We start from the raw sequence: 20,416 nt of genomic DNA on the forward strand, positions 1-20,416 counted from the left end.
AATCAGCGATATCTTTTCCGATATATACTTGCCTGATATATGACTTTGGGAGACCCCCTCGTCCGTTCCGAAAACAGGATCGGCACGGCTACTGAAAATTTCGGTATCCTATGCTTACGAGTAACAGGGAGGAATTTGGTTTGCTTATGATTTGAAACCAAAAGACGTTGAGTGTCAGTTTTTCGTCTGAGAACCGTCTGTGGATGGGTATTCCTGATCGTACTGGATGTTGGAAAAATGAGTGAATTACAGCAATTCACAGAACTCTGTTTTATTGATCGTGAGCTATTAGAAGTGATCAGCTGATGCAATGAGCTGAGCACTACGCGAAAAACGGCCGAGGCGCGGAAAAGTGATTCTACAGCATGACAACGCTTGACCTCATGTTGAAAATTACACGTCGCGGCGGATTTTTGTCTAAACCTTGTTTAGGTCTTAAATGCATTAAATTTCCCATTAATACAATGACAATAAATAAAACAAATAAAGCAATGAGTCAATAAATAAGCAAGATTATTTACTGAATTCGCTGTGTTATATTGGAATTTTAAAATGTACCGCAGCCTCTAGAGAATGCAGAGGACTAATACCGTTTACTTAAGATCATTTTAAACGTTCCGGTATATCCAAAATTATGATCGCCGTTTGAATATTACAAATACCTTTACAAAATCTATACTTTTGTGCTAAATCGACATCAAACGTAGCGTACAAAGTCACCGCATTTACCGGTACCCAGTCCAAACCATCACCATCATCAGCAGTGTGCGTGCAGAACGTGCTGGACGTGCCCGTGTCTGCCGTTGTTCTGTTTATGTACATACTGTGAAGTTCCGAAGTCGAAGTAGGCGCAGCAAAAAATTAACATGCGAAACATCAACGCCAAACGGCTCATCGCAGCAAAGTGTAGTAGCGGCAGCGGCAGCGGCAGCGCGGTGGTGTTTGGTGGACTGTAGCAGGAGCAGGAGCTCAGCCGGGAACCAGGGCGAAATCGATCGCAAGATTGGCTCATAGAAGTTGATGGTTGTTTATCGAGCTGTGGATTACTTCAAATTAGAGTCGTAAAAAATTCAAGCACTATGTACGATTGGTCGCGTGCGATTGTTGCATTGATGTTCGTTTCCGAAATCGGTATTATTTTATGTTAAATCTAACTTCGATCCGAAAAAGTAAAGCTTTGCTATTTTGTTTGCTTCAGCTGTACATTCCCATGATTTGCATTTTAGAGACATAAGATTCTTTTGCTAATCATCAGAGTATACATTTTTTTTTTCATTTCTGAAACAGTTTTAAGTACGATTCCGATCAGTAAAATAGCTGTCTAAACCAGCAGGCGATGATATAAGCCCCCAGGGTACCTCGCAGTTAACTACGTTGGGGCCGAAAAAAAAATGACAATATGTTCGGCTGGTGAGGGATACGACGTTCCAACGGGCTAAACGAAGAGAGAGAAGTCCGCCGCGCGATTACGGCTATAAAATATTTCGGCAGTTTCGCCATTTCATTCCGACGTTCCGATCCCGAACGAATCAGACAGCCTGGCTAACTGGGATTTTTAAGCAAACTGCGATGAAAATTAATTATAAACAGAACGCTTCCAAATGAATTTGTGAGTGCGAGATCTGGCTTAGTTTGCGTCATGTTACTAGTAGAAAAGTGGTCTCGTATAATCTCTAAAAGTGAGACTAAAAAGCATTTTGGGTTGAATACGCTTCTGAAATTGCAAACAAATTTGTTCTGAACTGCGATTAAATTAACGATGAAAATTTTTGGGTCAGAACGCTCAATTATGAACCATCCTATTTAGTTCACACTCTCCACTGCTGGTTGCCCTGAAAGAAGACTGCCTTCTCCTTCGCTTCAGAAACCGAATTGTATACGCTGTGAAGAAACATAGGATATTCATAGCGATCGTAAAGCACAATTTGTAATAAAACATAAAAGATGGAAGCTTGTTTTCACAAGCCACAGCTGAGCTGACGCACAAGAAATTGTCCTTGGGCGTGTACGCGGAGGCAATCTATTAAATATGATTTAAATACTGTCGGTATTAATTGCCTTATTGCGTCTTGTTTGACAGTTAATTTATCCCGAATTCAGTTATCTTTTTCTCCATAAATGAGAAACAGACAGCCGTACCAGCAACAAGATTTAAAGTACCAGTAAAGGGTTTAAAGCAAACACTAACGTGTCCGAAGTGGAAATGCCTACCTTAAAAATTACGGAGAGGTGTGATTGAGATAAAGAACAAATCAAAACAAGACTTAAGAACCACACGAGATAAACTAATCAATAAAGAAAGTACAGCATATAACCCGAAACAAAATTAAGTTAAAGCTAAATTGAAGTAATTCTTGAAAAAATTAACATAAATATGTATCAACTTGAGTTGTTTTAGAAATAACATCATTTAGGTGTTTTCTGTATTTGGTGCTTGTGACTTTTAATTTAGATATTAACTATCTTAATATTTTGTTTTTAAAACGGTACCCAAACTTTTATTATTAACACACGTTGATGATGAATTTCAAAAAAACGCATTGACACAATAAATCATTTGTTCAAATACAGCAGCCGCCATACCAAGTGGTCCACCACTTAATCATGCCCCCACTAAATCATATTTTTCTTCGCCAAATTCAGCACCCTTCCGGGCATAAATTTCCAAATGCAAAACCGTCCTCGGCCATACGTCACCTCTCGAGCAACGCAGAGCAATTTTAAGCACCCACCGAAACTTGGCGTCAAATTTCATCATTCGAACGATTGCTATTTCAGTTCAGCCTTGAGAGGGAATATAAAACAAAACATACAATCGACGATTTGTTTCGCACTCTTCCTGATGCGCTACACATGTTAAACGTCACTTCTTGTTTTCATTTGGCAGAGAGACACTTTAGCACCGCCAACCATCTCCGTGGCGGTGGTCCCAGAGCGCACAACGTGACTAACGTTAATCAGTTTGGGACAAAGTTCCCTCCGGAATAGCGGCCGCACCATTCGCAAAGGATATATCAAATGATTTCAATTCCAAAAACAGCCAATTAAAAAATTCATTATTCAAAGCGTTTTCTTATTAGCACAGAAAGAAATCGGAATTTTCGTCACATCACAAAATTTGCCCACAGCAACATGAACCGCAACCAACTGTTCTACGTCTTTATGGCAGATGATCTCGCGTGAGATCACCCACACGTTTTTAGGTTCGGTGCGGTGGCCAACTCAAGCATGTCAAACTCGAATAAAATATAGTCTACCAATTATAACCGACGACGACGACGACGGTTGTACTCACGTATCAGAACAACCCGCTTTTCTCCTGGGCTCGCTTGAACCCTAAACCCAACCACTCACTTTCCACAGCGGAGCAGTGAGCCAGCAGCGAGTGACGTGTGTGGTTTTTCCGTTTGCTTCGTTTAACGATGAAATATTAATTCATAGATTCATAAACGCCAAACGTTTTCCACTTTGTTATGAACAGCGGAAAAACGACAGCAATGAAATGCCAACTGCCGGGAAGATATGGTGAGAATTATTTTCAATATTAAATATCTCGAAGCTTGCGCGGCGCCCATCGACTTCCACCCCTTCTTCCCGCTCTGTTTCCTCGGTGGAGCAATTCACGAACCAACGAACCCCGTTTCGGCAGGACCGCAGTGCGTTGCGGTGGGTGTGTTTTTGCGTCACATGTTATCGGGTAAAGTGTTAGCTGTAGAGCGACTAAAATTCAATAATAAAATAGATATTACGTGTAACTTTGAACGATTTTTCATCCACAGTTTTGATTACACTATGTGACAAAAAAAATTATAGGTATATGAAGCATCAATGTTATGCATTCACACCAAACAGTACATTTCTTTTTTTTTCAACTATTGCTTCAACAACAAGCTTTGAAAAAACTAAATAGCGCTAGCCCTTTTTTCCAGTGTTAGGGACTTACCACCGCGACCATTATTTTGATCTATTGTAGTGTGTCCTCTTTTGTTTTATGCCATGTCGTATCAGTGAGCTATCAAAGTTTGATTGACTACCTCTACAACTGGGGGCATTTATCCCAATCAGGCGATGCATTTCGTATGAAATTTATCACCTGATTAGGAGTAGCATTCCAAATATCCCTAGACCTAGCCCTAGCCCTAGTCCTAGCCCTAGCCCTAGCCCTAGCCCTAGCCCTAGCCCTAGCCCTAGCCCTAGCCCTAGCCCTAGCCCTAGCCCTAGCCCTAGCCCTAGCCCTAGCCCTAGCCCTAGCCCTAGCCCTAGCCCTAGCCCTAGCCCTAGCCCTAGCCCTAGCCCTAGCCCTAGCCCTAGCCCTAGCCCTAGCCCTAGCCCTAGCCCTAGCCCTAGCCCTAGCCCTAGCCCTAGCCCTAGCCCTAGCCCTAGCCCTAGCCCTAGCCCTAGCCCTAGCCCTAGCCCTAGCCCTAGCCCTAGCCCTAGCCCTAGCCCTAGCCCTAGCCCTAGCCCTAGCCCTAGCCCTAGCCCTAGCCCTAGCCCTAGCCCTAGCCCTAGCCCTAGCCCTAGCCCTAGCCCTAGCCCTAGCCCTAGCCCTAGCCCTAGCCCTAGCCCTAGCCCTAGCCCTAGCCCTAGCCCTAGCCCTAGCCCTAGCCCTAGCCCTAGCCCTGAAATGTGTCCAGAAAGGATAAACATCAGCATTGAAGCGCTGCTACCGAAACACAGTACAACGATTTGGCAATCTTGTCTATTAAGGTGAAGTTGGAGGAGTTGACGTCGATGAAAAACGAATCTCCAACGAGGAAGCTGCCACGAAAAGTATGAAAGATAAGAAAGTGCCTAGCCCAGATGGAATCGCCAACGTAGCGCTGAAAGCGGCATTGCAGACATATCCAGACATGTTCCACCCAAGTAGCACACGTTGTCACAATTGAGTCGCAGCGTCTGATATGCAACTAATTTAAATGTAAAACTTGGGTTACAGTAACTTAAAATATAACAGTTGTGTAACCGAAATAGCACAACTTATGTAACTAAATATGGTTATGGTTACATTAACAGTTACTCAATAACCAATATGTAACCTGTATAGTTATGTATGGTTACTATTGAAGTTACACATAAACTGTGAATTGACTTTGAATTGGTGGCAAATTAGTTATCGTGAAACTTTTATTGTATGGCGAAAACAATGCAGCAGGTTGCAATATTGCTAGAATGCAATTATTTCAATCTATGGCTGTCAACGTTGAGCAGTAACTGATGAATATCGAAGAGTGTATAAATTTCGCTTGTTATTTCAACACAAATTTTAATGCAGTTTTAAATTTATGGTGAAATGTATGATTCCAGCTTTGAAAAATTCACGCGCCCTTATTTAATTTAGCATTTCATTACTTATTTGTTTAAAAAAATAATTATTTCTAGAACAAATATGTAGCATTTAAAAATCCTAATTTTAATTTTCTGATTTTTCAAATTTATTCTTAGCAAAAATGAATTAGTGGAGTATTCACCTAGAAATCATTAAAAAATAAATTATTTTCGCTAACACTAAAGAAAAATTCGTAGCCATTTTGCCTTTGGTTTTAACTACAACACCATCGTTCATGAAGTTATGTATCATTTTCGTCATATTACACATGAAATGATTCTGCTTAAAAAAACATTATTCGTGAATATCTGGGCAAGGTATTTTTAGTGATTGTTGTGACAAGAAAGTGGTAATTCAATATCAAAGAATAGTTTCAGTTTGAATAAAACAGTTAACCAGCAGTGTTAATTATACAAGGTTACATTTCGCTTACATTCTAGTTGCACGTAACGTTAGCCTTCGATCTGGTTACGCTATAGGTTACGGTAACCAATATTAAATCTGTTGTGGTAACCTGGTAACTAAAATATTTCTTATGTCATTTTTTCTAAGTTACACTATAACCTATTTTCATTACCGGTTTCGTTTCGATGTAACCTGATCATTTTGGCGTTTGAGGGTAAACAAAATTGATAACTTAATACCAGTGTCGAGAAGAATGCAAGTATCAATTCAGTAAATAAACGCATTTAAAAGAGCATATTACAACCCGATACCAATCGTTTATCTTTACCAGTAGTGAATTTCTTGAGAACTATTTTTGCTTAACCCGTTGTGTTTACAAGGAACAGTGGACAAGTTGTTGCGAAAATGTTAGTAGCCGACTTTTTTGACTTCGTAACTGTTCGTAACGGAAAATTAACTGTTTTGCGACCAGAAAGTTGATGACAGTTTGGCAGAAGGTTTCATTTGTGTCACTTAGTAACTATTTGGTAACTCGTAACGGAAAGTTGACTGTTTTGCGACGACCAAGTTGATGACAGTTCGAAAGAAAGGTTTCAATTTGGTCATTTGGTAACTACCTGGTAACTTTTTGCGATTTTTGTCACTAGAAAACTAAAAAGTAACTATTTTTAATTTTATGGTTCCACAAGGCTCACTCCTCGGCCCATCACTCTGGAATGCTATGTACAACGGCGTACTAACACTGAAACTGCCTAGATGTGTGGAAATCGTCGGCATCGAGGACGACATCGTAACGACGGTAGTAGGCGAGACTTTGGAGGAGATTGAAATGCTGGCATCCCAGACAATAGACGCGATCGAAACCGGGGTGAAAGGAGTGGAGTTGCAAATAGCCCACCACAAAACAGAGGGACTATTAGTTAGCAACTGTAGAGCGGTGCAAGGGTTGGAACTCAACGTTGGTGACCACACTATAGTCTCTGAGCGTGTGCTGAAATACTTGGGTGTGATGGCCGACGGTCGGCTCAATTTCACCAGCAACGTTGATTATGCCTGCAACACGGCGGCCAAGGCCCTCAACGCGAGCACAGTAGCGCTGTGCTCGAAACCCAGCGAAATAGGACAAAGTTGAACCGCAGCTTTCGGCTCATAGCCATACGAGTTGCACTGCCTACCGAACATTTGCATTACACTGGCCGAAGACAGTGAATGTTATAGGCGTGAAGGTACTAGAGGAATACGAAAGCGGATGCGAAACAAGAGTGGAACACTGTTACTAATAAAAGATAAACGCACAGGCTGATACCGAATCTGGTCAGTTGGGTCAACAGGAAGCACGGATAAGTAGAGTGCTGAATTGAGAGACTGGCCAGGTCATTCAAAAACTCGCATCATTAAACCAAAGACACTCACTGATTACGTGAAACGTGTGTCGCTGGTTTAATGATGACAAGTTCTCGCGAGCTACTGAGTTGCCATGGCCAGTCTCTCAATTCAGTACTCTACGGATAAGCGAACTTCTATCTGACGCAATTCCTATCAGGGCACGGTTGCTTCAGGCAGTTCCTGCATCGGTTCGGACATGCAAGCTCCCCCCATGTGTCCCGAGTGCGATAACGAGGAGGAAACACCAGAGCATGTAGGCTTCGTCTGCTCGAGATTTGAGACTGCGCGACGCGAGCTACCATTTCTTAACGCGGATAATATAGTCAGGGAAATGTGTAGAGATGAGAACATATGGAATGTTTTGGAGAGTTTAACAGCGTTCCAGCCGCACCCATTAGCGTCAGATATCCATCAGTGCGAACTTCCAGTCGAGGTGGATAATGATGGCGATGTTGCCAATTGAATAAACGTTCTTGGGCCGCATTTGACATCTTTATCCAAAGCAATGCGATTCTGGGCGCGGGAAACCCCTTAACCGGACTCATATTTGTGGGGATGGGTTTCGTACCCTAAATAATCCCTGTACCCGTATTGGACAAATGTTCATAACTGGCGGAGAACCCTGCGAGGGTGGCTGTGACGGAGTGCGAGTTATGATGGTAGACACTTTCCAATCGGTACACGTCTCGTAGCAGGAGCGCCGTTATTGCCGGCTGAAGTCTCACTCGCTCTTCTGACGCATGATTTAGACCCGTCCAGCGTCGCACGAATCACCATAACAGCGGCAAACCATGTTCTAGCATAATCTGCCACAGCACATTTCATTTAACTAAATCGTACGCCGCCTTAGAGTTTAGAAAGATGATGAGTCTGCATGCTGTATTCCCAGAACTTTGCTAGTAACTGACGCAGGGTTAACGTTTGATCCGTCGTTGAGCAACCCTCACGGTACTCGCCTACAAAGGACTTCACTAACGGTATCAGTCTGCAGAACAGAATACGGGAAAGCACCTTATCGGCGGAATTGAGCAACGTACTACCTTGACAGTTTTTACACTCGAGTCGATGTTCTTTTTTTAAAATAGGGTATTGAGGCCACCCGCCCAGTTGGCTCCGAGGTACGATGCTGGTTTAACAAGCCAGTCGTCGTATGTTTGAATGGGCGATGCCGCTATAGAGTCAATAGGATCTTTTCACTAGCCCCGTAATTTTTCTGTACTCTAATAACCGGATGTGAAGTCTGTCGATAAAGGAGGGTCAAGTAATTAAGATCCTGAATATGAAACTTGACCTTCTGTTATTTTTACGGTAGACTTCACAGCCAGCTGTACAGGACAAGTGAGGGGCTAGTAGGGTACGGGTGGGTATTTCCAGCCCATTAAGCCTGAACAATATTCAGGAGCTACGTTGAAACTATATTTATTCGAGATAAGATTTTTATACCAGTTGATAGAATAATATTTACTGAATATCGGCGTGTATTTTGGTCTTAATGAAACGCTACTGAATTTGGGTTATAGTATGAAAAATAACGAGAAATGATAAAGTCGCTGCGGCTAAATTGTACTAATTTTCTATAGTGGTGTCTGTGTTTTTTAAATCCGACAGGTCGAAATAGCTAGCACAGCAATTAAATGCTTTTCAAAAACAGATCAAAAGAGACAAGAAAAGAGAAACCGATAGATAACAACGCTAGATCACTATTTTTCATAAAACATTCCTATTGGCAACGGTGAGACACAGAGACCCACCCACTGAAACATAGCAAATTTTTTTGAAATTTTTTTTTGTCTTCAATTGCAAATCAATCCAAATGGATTGACTGTAAATGAACTCTGCAGTGTAAATTAAAAGTCAGATATCCTGAATTTGTCCTTTATATGAGTTTAAATGTATATGTGAAAATAATCGGAATTTTCAATCATATCCAACAATAATGTATGTTTTATAGACACAATAAACAGCACGACCTCTAAACTATTCCTTGTCACCCAAAAATATGGTTTGAATTAAATTCAAATAGGTATATCAGTATGCAATACTCGTTGTCTCACTCTTCCCACCTATTGGTGAAGAGTGAGACAAAATTACACCTTCACATTAGTGGCTTTAACTAATTTAGCTTATAACCAAAACGGCTGAAACTTTTTTTCAAACAACTAGAAGGATATACCTTTCAAGTGGATTAAAGAACTCGTTGGTAGCTATCATCAAAAATTTTTTAAAATATTTGGAAAAAAAGTGTCTCAATGTAGACGTCTCTCACCTACTTGAAAAAAGTGCCTGCTATTGGATTTATTGCACGGGACTTTCTTTCTCTGGAATTTGGTCCATAACCTTCCTGAATAGCAGCCTTTTCCAGTCCGAGTCGATGTACATATCTCTCGAGCAAGCAAGCCAGCTCGTGTTGGTTCATAAACAGTTCGTGTTCGAACATTCCAGATACCAAGTTTCCAATCGCTATCCATTAGTCGTTTCTTTTCTCTTTTCCGTGTCCTATACGGATTAATCTGTTCCGTATTTCCATTTTCATTCGTGGTAAGTGAGAGTTTTGGTATACTTCCTTAGCAGGGTCGCGATGCCTACATCCAGCTGATGAGTCTGTCATCTTACGTATAGCTTGCGGGATACAGCATTTCATATTCAGCCATCCGCTCCGAAACAGACGCTGTTTAAGCCGCCCTTTGCCCAAAGAGCAATCGTTTAAGTTCGCACCTCCTAGCTTAGCTGCTCCAGTATGGACACGGAGCATTTCCAGGTATGGTCATCGATCGTCATCGGCATCGTGTGGCTGCGGTATTGTCTGCGGAAAGGCGCTAGATAGGGGCTTGAGAGAGCCAGAGCAATATTTGACACTCCTTCCAGGTAACTCTCCCCAATAAGGAAGGATGATTAGCGGTAAAAATTTCATCAGGTTTGATACACACGTTGAAAAGTTATCGAAGATGGAACGCTACTGGCGGTCAGAAGGAATGATCGCGAAGGCTCTCAAATTTTCAAAATCGACAGTAAATTCCGTGTTCAATCGCTCCGGGAAACATTGATGTTGGTTCGTGCAATGCAAAGCAAACGTAGAAATGAAATACATGACCGGAAACTACGGGTGAAGATCACCTGGTCAGTCCGAAATGATCCTGGGATCTCCCGACGTGACTTGACAAAAATGTTCAATGCGGCGAACAGTACAGTTCGGCGAGTCTGTCGTGCCATGCCAGCAAACATCCCAACAAGACGCTGACAGAAAACCCGGTTGCGAAAAGCCATGCATATGGAAACTGTACGACCAATTTATATTGGTGTACAGCAGATGTATTTTGTTTGATGGACGGTGAACATCTACAAAAATATATTTTTATAAATTTAGTACAGTATGGTTTGTGTGTGTTTTTAAAGTGCATTTTATAAACAAATCATTATATTTTGACAACAATAAGAAATAGATAGTTACTATATTCGACAAAGTTACTTATTTTAGTATGTTCTACAACTTTTGTAAAGACATGATATTTTTGGTACGCATTTAAAACTACTTTTTTAATCACCCTGATGTAAACATGACCATCCTAATAATGCAAAAAAAAATCTAGTTCTTACCAATGAACTTGGCATACTTTGAGTAAAAGAAAAATGTTTTCCCGATTACATCAGTTTTCCGATTATTAACCTAAAATTCACGGAGGGGCTGATGTAATCGGAACAATACTGTACTTTATTTCCTTATGAAGAAAGTGGAAAATTTGTGCGACCAAATTCTAAATTAAATAGACTTTAGGTGTCTTAAAACTATTTCAATGCGTGGTTGGTTTCTATAGTGCGAAATTACACACTTGTTTTTCCCATGTGTTCGTAATTTCCCAACCATCGTCATCAGTGCCGTTCAACGATCAACAAATTACCCTACCCCGCACTGTTACAAACGCTTCTATGCTCTCCTATCTCGCGGAAAATCACTACACCGAGCGTATACCAGATGACATCGCATGACAAATGAGTTCAGCAGGCTACTTTCGCCTGCTCTTTCGATCGCATCGGCGCTAACGGCAGCGCGCGAGCAGCAGCGAGGGAATTTACGCCGTTCGTTCGCATTCATTGCAGTCGCAGAACCCATCCATCGGACATTTATTGTTGCTGACGATAAAATTCTTCCGGGTGCTTCTTTTATTGGTGGAAATAAACGAGATTTCGGGGGAAAATTTCACATGTGCGTGAAACGCGTTGACGGCTGCAATATATCAAATTACAAAATTAATATCTACGGGTATCTCATGCTAGTAGGCATACAGATGCGACTTGTTTATCTCGCACACAACGTGGCAGACCATGCCGAAGCGTACAATTCACGGTTTGGAAAATTTAGCAAATTATAATATATTTCACCGGTCACCGGATAGATCCAACCTCAATTTGGGGAGTATTTTTTACAACAACATAATTTTGGAAGCCTGTAAACTGCTGGATTCTCCAAAATTATAGTAACTTCGATACGCTATCATCATCGTTCAAGTGGAATAGCAATTTATGGCAGAACCCTGCTCCAAGAACGTTCGTGAAAATATGATCGGTTATTCACTGCTAATTTGGTTTCGATCCAACGCACTTAAAACTGGATTAGAACGACTTTCGGTGTGTAGGCCGCCTGATGAAGAAAAGTTTTAATTCTATGGATCATCAACACTATAACCAAAAATGGGGTTTTTAGAACTAAATAAACCATACGACGACGACGACAGAACACAGAGCGAACGAGCGAGCGGTGGATCCCTCAAATTCGGTCAACGTAAACGCCGCCGCCTAGCTTCTCGAATGGCGCAAAACTCGAAGAGCCGGTTAGCTTTTATTGACAAACTGCGGTTTCGCTAAAATTGAAATAGTTTCACCCGGGCTCACGAGATCGAGAGGGACGCCCACCACCCGGCCCGGTCCGGGCGATAAGGATAAGGAAAATTGAGTTATCTGAAAACTTTTCTCGTTTCATGTTCTCCCAATCAACCCACGCCGCCCGACCCGCCGCGTCGCATCGGCCGGCCCGATTGCCCAGCCCAGCCCAGCCCAACCCAGCCGGATGGATGTGCGGTTTAGCACACGGCCCGGGACGACCGACGACGGAGTTGATATAATTTCGGTTGAGGATGCAGCTAAACTAAGCTATTTCTGCCGTGGCTTTGCACTTGCAGTGGTGCCGTGTCCGCTCGTCCGGTCCCGATGGAATGAGACAGATGTAATTTTGTGGATAGTTGGGTTTTACTCAATTTTTAATGGAATTTTTGAGTTAATCTTAAAAGTTTGCGATATTTCATTTCAGTCTCAAGACTTTCGACAATAATTTGCACTCAAGTTGATGAACTGCAGGAGACGGTCTGTGTCCGGATGGAGACTTTCCCAAGGAAGATTTGTTATTAGGAGATATCTCCTCGGAGGGAAATATTTGAAAACCGCAGGAACTTATAAGGCGCAAAATTAGAACGAGTTTTTACGGCATGGCAGGAGCTGAAAAAGTTTTAATCCCATTCTTCAGAGTGAATTATCTCTTTCATTTTGCAGCATTCTTCCTGAGCAAACGTTCCTGGGCTGCAGCACGCGTCAAATGCTAAATTCCAGCAGAGGGAAAGTAATTCCATTTGCTTGCAGCAAAGAACAAATGTAAGTATGTACAATACAGTTCAGGGTGCATGTTGAATAACAATCGGAAAGAATTTCTTTCAGCGAGAGCTCTGTGTCATTGCGATGATGGAAAATCCACCCTGGTCCATGGGAAAGTAGGAAATTCTCTCCTGGCTTTGATTAGTTTTCCCCTGCGCGTACTCTTCAACGTTACTTTCTGCACTGCACGTATGGCGGACAGGTTCGTAGTGTTGTTTCGTGAAATAGTAAATGTGCTATTCAAAGGTTTATCACTGTTTGGGTGATTTTTTTTTCAAAACCTGACTATTTCAATAGAAATGTGATGTGAACCACCACTATCAACATAGTTTGCAAACAGGGCAAACTAAATAAGGTTTCTGGGCGATAGTCCTTCTGACGCCACTGAGCGGGGACTACTCACGCTTATTGCGAGCGGCAAGCGTTCATTTTCTTTTCTATCAGCCTATAAAAGAAATAATATGACAAAGTGCAATGCCAGCCAGTCGGTGTCAGTTGTTTCGGTATCGTATCACACAGCAGCAGCAGCAGCAGCAGCAGCAACGAAATGGCCCTGACAGATCTGCAAAAGAATGTCATCTTTATTCTTTGTCGGTTTATGACTTTTCCGAACCCATCCCCAGTTCCCGCCCGGCAGCTTTCGGGGGGAGATGGATGTGGAAAATAGAAATGGAATTCGTCATTTTCGGGTCGGCCAGTCCGCAATGACGGGAAGATATTGCATTTGTTATGTCGATGGAAATGGTTCTTCGTGTGCTTCATGTGCGTTGAAGTAAACAAAGCTGCCCGGCTTTGTCTGGGGTCTGTCTTTCATCAAAATTGTTTCAATCAAAGCAACGGCAGCGAGTGGCAGGCCCGGCAGCAGCAGCAATGGGGAAAAACTGCTGAGCTGCTCTCTCGTAATGCGAAAACTTGTCAGCGAATATGGAACATGCTTGAGTGCTGTGAGCAATATGCCGAGTTTATTAGCAGCAATCGTGCAAATTGATTTATTTTCGCCAGCCAAGCATTTCAGTTGATTTCACTTAAAACAATGTTAACATAGTCTATCCTGACAGTACGGGGCTTTTGACATTAAAAGTATATTTTAAATGAACTAACTTTGCTTACTTCTTCAGTAATGCTAATGACTATTTTTTCATGGAACTACACTTAAAAGAAACTCAAGATTGCATTTTTACGCATGAAAATTATTATCTGGCCGAGCGCCAGGGAAGACAAACTGTAAAATGTTTCTTTTTCATATTTTATGTTATTTTTTTAATTCAGATTTATTCCAAAGTTCAAGAACAGAAAAAAGAAAGCAAGAAAAATTCGCAAAATAATTTTCTTTCACCAACACCTGAATTCTAGTTTTTGAAAAATCATAACTCATGAACACGAGGTCAGAATTATATAATATTAATGCTAAAATGTCACGAACTCAGTTATGAATACATTTTTTCAAATTTTCCATTCAAAGTAATTTTGGCATGTGGATCTGAAATACTGAATTCGAAGGCTATCAACAGACGGGTTAGAGGGTTGAAACCCTTGATCTCGGTGACATGATCTTTATGGTGGTGATTACGAATGTCACTGCAGTGAAACTTTGAAAGTGATTCTTATCTTTCAATCTACTTCTTTTTTCTGTCCTGTTCGATGTACAGGAGAGCAGTTTATATCTTCTGGCTTCTTTACGATCAACTTTAAGGAAGTAAAAAGCATTCTGGAGTCTTGCAAATCGAGTTGTAACCTACTGTTAATCTGGTGTAAGTAAGTCTGGTGTTTCTCAAGGAAGCAAAATGGGCCCTTTGCTATTCATATTATTCTTCAACGATACACAGTAATGTTCCGATTTTAACAACCCCATGTTGAATTTTGGGCTGACAAAATCAGGAATTTTTTTTTCGAAATTTTTTTCAAAATTCAAGATTTAAGACCTTGTAATATCGAAGACTTCTACTAAAAATTAAATTTTAACGCTCAATAGGACACCATACGAACCGTTGCTCTTCAAGAGATGGCGCTTTTCTAGTGGTAGTAAAATCAAAATTTCTCACTTATTTAGTTTAACTAGGTACCTGAAAAACAATCACTAATTACATTTTGTTTGAGGTACAGTTACTCTGTTATACTTAATTTTCATGACTTCTGCCTAATTTTGATAAAAAACAAACATTTCCTATACCACTCCATAGCATCTTACTACCAGTTAACCGAGAGCCCTGGAAAGCTAAATGTATCTTTATAGGGCTTTATGAAAAGCCTGGCCGAGAGCCAGAAGCTGATATGTTTGCGACATTTCAATTCGAAAAAAATAAATTTCGCAACATGAACGCAATAAATAAAAACATTGTTTACCAACTATTTATTAGTTCAGTTGTCAAATGTTATATTGCGATTAGCGATAAACACAAAAGAAACTGAGATGCGTGAGAGAGTAAGGTTGTTGTGTTCAGTAAATTTATTGTCGCGCAAAATTCAGCTGCATTCACAATATGCATTACGAAGTAACGACATCTGTTGTATTCAACCGGGAAACACTGATAGTTTCAAGCATACTCTCATGCATGGCTCATGATGAAAGATCATGATCATTGATCAACCGAAAGCTCAACGCAATCATTCTATAATTCTCTCTCTGTCTCGTTCTATCATTCTCTCTCTCGTTCTCTAATTCTCATGCGTTCTCTCTCGTTCTCTCAATCTCTCTCGTTTTCTCTCGTGCTATTTCATGCTCATTCTTTCCTTTTATCGTTCTCTGGTTTTCATTTTTCCTCTCTCGTTCTCTCTCTTTTTGTCTCGTTATCTCTCTTTTTCACTCTTTCTCTCTCATTATCTCTCTCTCTCTCATACAGACATCACATGCACACATTTTTTTTCTCTACCACACCCCCCTTCCTCTCTTATGCACGAGCTCTCTTTCTTTTCTCCTCTCTTCAAGCTACTACTTCACGCAATTTCATGGTTCCCCACATACTCATAATGCTAGGAAAGCCCTTTTGGCTTATTTTGACTTTCCTTTATTCGTCATCCAGATACATGCATGTAGGGGTTGCATGTAGGGTACGAGGGGCTCTGTTGCCGCAAAGTTACCGAGTCTGCTTTGACAAGCGAATGGTCGTAGGTTTGAATCTTAGTAGAATCAGGCCATTCGATGTCAAAGTGACTTTAGCATGGGTTTATTCTCTGGCCCCTCATTACCCTTCCTTCATGCTGAGTTCTACATGATCTCGAAGACGCTTCTAATGGTTTTGAACCCGAAGAGGTAATGGTTTTGAACCTCATGAGGACTCACCAGTTCTAACTATAACGAGATGAAACAGGTTTGGTATAGTAGGACATGCATCGAAGCAAGGGTAAAACCCTCAACACATAAGTACGCATAAAAAATATATAAGTTTATCGTTTACTCAATAACGATAAAGCACAGAAATGCAGTGCAGAATACAGCATACACCCGGGCAACATTACAATAGATCAATAATGTTGTGGTCAAAGTGATAAGCCCATACAAAAAAAAAGGGTACGGCACTAGTTCTTCAGCCTGCTTCCATTTTGGGCCTACTTTTAGATTTCCGCATGGGTATGAATTGAAAAAGGCAAACGAGGAAGCGTCCAGCATAGCTCGAGCCCTCTCCTAGCGTCTCCACGTGGCCTTACTCGGTAATGCTCCATTGAGTAGCCAAGCAAGGATGTGCGATGCTGGGTGGTTCCCGGCTGCCTGATTTCCAAACTGCGGCTTTGGGGGACGGCTGAGCCACAAGGCCTTGTTTGTAGGTGAGCTAAATATAAGTTATTTGAATTATTTGTTTCGTTTCAGCTCATGAAGCATCTCCTACTGAGCAGTGAAAACTCTGACCGAAACAAGTTTAAATAATGCGCATTGATACCAGAAGAAAAAATGAAATTAATAATGGAAGCACTTATGGAAACTCAGCTGATGCAACTCTATTGCATTCGAAGGACTGCTGGTGAGATTGTTCTATTTTTGCACATTTCATCTATTATGTCATCTATCTTAATATTATATCAATAATATCATATATGTGAATGATGGTCACGTCACGTCCTTCTTACGAACAAATCATCACGTGGGTTAAAGTTGGTACAGCGAAATTAAGGGAAGGATCCTAATGTTGGAAGGCGATTCTTATAACCCCGGAATACACACAAGTGCCTCTGCTTGTGGGTCCGTCCAATCCATTTTGCCACTTCTGTAACAGCATTAGTGTGAAATTCATTTGATAATCAAATTTGGATCTACTGTAATTCTACCTACATACACTGGCAAGTCCTTGAAGTGATGGTGCCTCCCTCTACAACTACTACTCTCAGATTTCCACTTCCTAGGAGGAATAACTACCATTAATTCTAACCACTATACATAAGTCAGTCGTCGTATGTTCGAATCTCGGCTGGTAGAGGCTGTTACAGTTAATAGGATCGTAGCAACTGGCCCTGCAATTGTCCTGTACTCTAATAGCTGGCTGTGAAGTCTGTTGTATAAAGACAGAAGGTCATGTTTCGATAACGGTATGTAGCACCTAGGCTTTTTTTTCAAACACTATTATGATTGCACATTACTTCCATAATAAAAAGTTAGTTCTTCAAAGGAGTTCTTGAAAAGGATCGCCGCCTCGCTACTTTGAGCACTGATTACAGTATTTTAAAAAGCCAAGCACTGAACTTTCACATACCATATTGTAGTAAACATGTGAGCGCTTGCGTCATTTGATGTTTTGGTCACAAGTTTAAAACACTGAATTGCAATACATCAGTAAAATTCAGGAGTGCTTAAGAAAGCACGTTGTCGATTAAAATTAGTTCCAGCACCTCAAATTTTAATGTACAGAATCAGAAGTTTAGCTTAATAATAGTGACTTTCAGTGGTAACAGCTTGAAGAACTAAACTGAACAAGAGATGGCTTTGCTGATATCCCCCACTTAGTCAATCCATTGCTTATATTCGTTATGTATTGAGATTTAAGGGATCGTTGATCAAAAAGTAGACACGTCCAGCCAGATGAGTAGCCAACAGAAGAATAGCTCGATTGCTAGTTTATTATAGACTAGGCTGACCAGACGTCCCGGATTATGCGGGACTGTCCCGGATTTGCGCCTCCACGCAGATCTAAGTCAAATGATGACGATTGATGGCCTTACCAGGAAATGCTTCATGTACATACAGGAGCAGCTAAGCTAGGAGGTGCGTACTTGAGCACCTGTACTTCAGGGGAGGGGCGGCTCACACAGCGTCTGTCTCGGAGTGGGCGGCGAATTATGAAATGCAGTATCCCACAAGCTATTCCTAAGCTGGCAGACCTATCAGCGGAATGTAGATATCACGACCCCGGTAAGGTAGTATACTGAAACTCCTACTTAACATGAACAACGACGAAGGAAATACAAGACGGAACAATTGGCATAGAACACGGCAACGCACAAGGAAACGATCAACGGATAACGATTGGAAACTTGCTGCCAGGAATGTCCGAACTCTTCATGAACCGGTACGAACTGGTTTACTTGCTCGAGAGCTACATCGACTCAGAGTGAGCATCGCTGCTATTCAGGAAGTTCGGTGGCCGAATTCCGGAGAACGGGAGTTCCGTACAGCAGACCTTATTGCACGCCCTTCTTTCAAGTACCACATCAACTGGCGGTAAAAAGGCAAAGTATGGAGTCGGTTTCCTAGTGTGTTTTTTTTTCGACGTAGGACTACGTCTTACTTTAATAGGGTGGTATGCTGCGAAAACAAAAATGCTCGTGACACGAAAAAAAGATGGATTTTGAACGACAATAACTCAGTCAGTTCTGTACGGATTTTGCTGGTTTGCATACCAATCGATTCACAAAACGTGTGCCTATTCTGTAGTTTTTACAAAAAAAAATGGATTTTTACAGCTAACTGCTGAAAGTTTTACATAAAGTTGAACAATTTTAGTGAATATACATAAGTTTCCAGCCAGTCACGTTTGAGCATTCTCGGGTATGAAATCGATGAAAGTGAAATCCATCGTTTTTATAACCTTTTAGTCTAATTATTGCCATTTTATTGAATAACCTGATCTAGATAATCTGAAATGCGAGTAGGGAAATCTGCTGAGCACCTTAGAAGATACGGTACTATCAGACACCTAAGAAGGTATCCGACCCCCTAATGGGGCGTGAGGATCCCGACCCACTAAACCCCTACTCGAGTCTCCAGCCTCAATCCCCCTGGCACCACCTTATCGGTGTTACTTCAGGGAGGATGCCTAATGTGGGAAAAGCAAAAGCAAGACGTAATCCAGTGGAGGCCTGTAGATGACCGTATATGTGTGTAGAGAATTAAGGACAGAATTAGAAACCGCTGATTTGGAATCTTACAGGATACCTATTCCTATGTACAAAAAAATGCAGGAAATCGATTGGTAATGGTTACATCCTGCGCTGACGTCGGAAAGTGGTCCATTTTGCCCTATTAACCCCAAAAATCATGATAAAAGCCAATTAAACAGTATAAAAACTTACTCAAATAGCGTTGTCAAAACATCAGAAGAAACGAATCCCATTCATTCCATATTGTGCGAAATGCAAGAATAGACCATTTTGCCCAATTCACCCATAAATACGTAGTAAAACCTAATTAAAGCGATTAAAACTAGCTCATAAACAGGGGAATCAACTTGAATAGCACCACTACATTCTAAAGACATCAGGAGAGTTGAACGTCATCGATTAAGTATCGTGATGAATTTGCAATCGGTCCGTTTTGTTTGATTCTCCCTAGATCTACAAAAATACGTTCATTTGCAATTGCGTAAACAATTCGTAATTTTTCAACGGTGGTGTCTCTAGAGAAGTTTATCAATAAAATACAGAGCATATTTTTAAGATATTAGGATGATTTTGTATGCATTTATTAGGGTGATATAAACTTTTGTTTTTCTGAATTCATCCAAAAAAATTCTTTTCTTCAGAAAAATTGTAGAACCCGCTAAAATGAGCAGGTTTGCTGTCTATAGTAACTATGTATCTTTTACTATTTGCGAGACATAATGTTTTGCTTAAAACGTACACCTAAAAATTAATTCTACACAATAACTTTGCATCCAATTCATTTATTACTTTCAATTGTTCCCCAAAGTTATTCAGTATGATAAAATACACATTTTGGCTGAAGGTTGTTTTTGCTTTTGAGTTAGTTCTGATCGCTTTAATTAGGTTATCTAAGTATATGGGGGTGAATTGGGCAAAATGGGCTATTCTTGCATTTCACACAGTATGCAATGGATGGGATTTGACTATCCTGATGTCTTGATAACATTTGGAAGCTATTTGAGTTCATTTCACAGGCGACAAAGAAGTTTCTATATTATTGAATTAACTTTTATCTTAATTTTTGGGGATAATAGGGCAACATGGGCCACTTTCCGTAGTCTGCACATAGGAATAGGGATCTTGTAAGATTGCAAACCAGAGGCTTCTAATTCTTGGGATTACGAGCTCGTTTTTGCGCATTGCGCAGCGGTTGACGGCAGATAACATGGCAGCGGAATAGGCCAAAAAGCATGATTAATGAGTCGTAAAGCAGCAAGAAGAAAGGGAAGAACTTATAAGTGGGCTTTGCAGGAACCTCCATAGTGCCATTGAAACAGGCCAGGTGGAAGAAACACTTTCAGACGCTGCTGA

The sequence above is a fragment of the Sabethes cyaneus genome, chromosome 2 (assembly GCF_943734655.1).
Source record: "Sabethes cyaneus chromosome 2, idSabCyanKW18_F2, whole genome shotgun sequence".
Lineage (NCBI taxonomy): Eukaryota > Metazoa > Arthropoda > Insecta > Diptera > Culicidae > Sabethes > Sabethes cyaneus.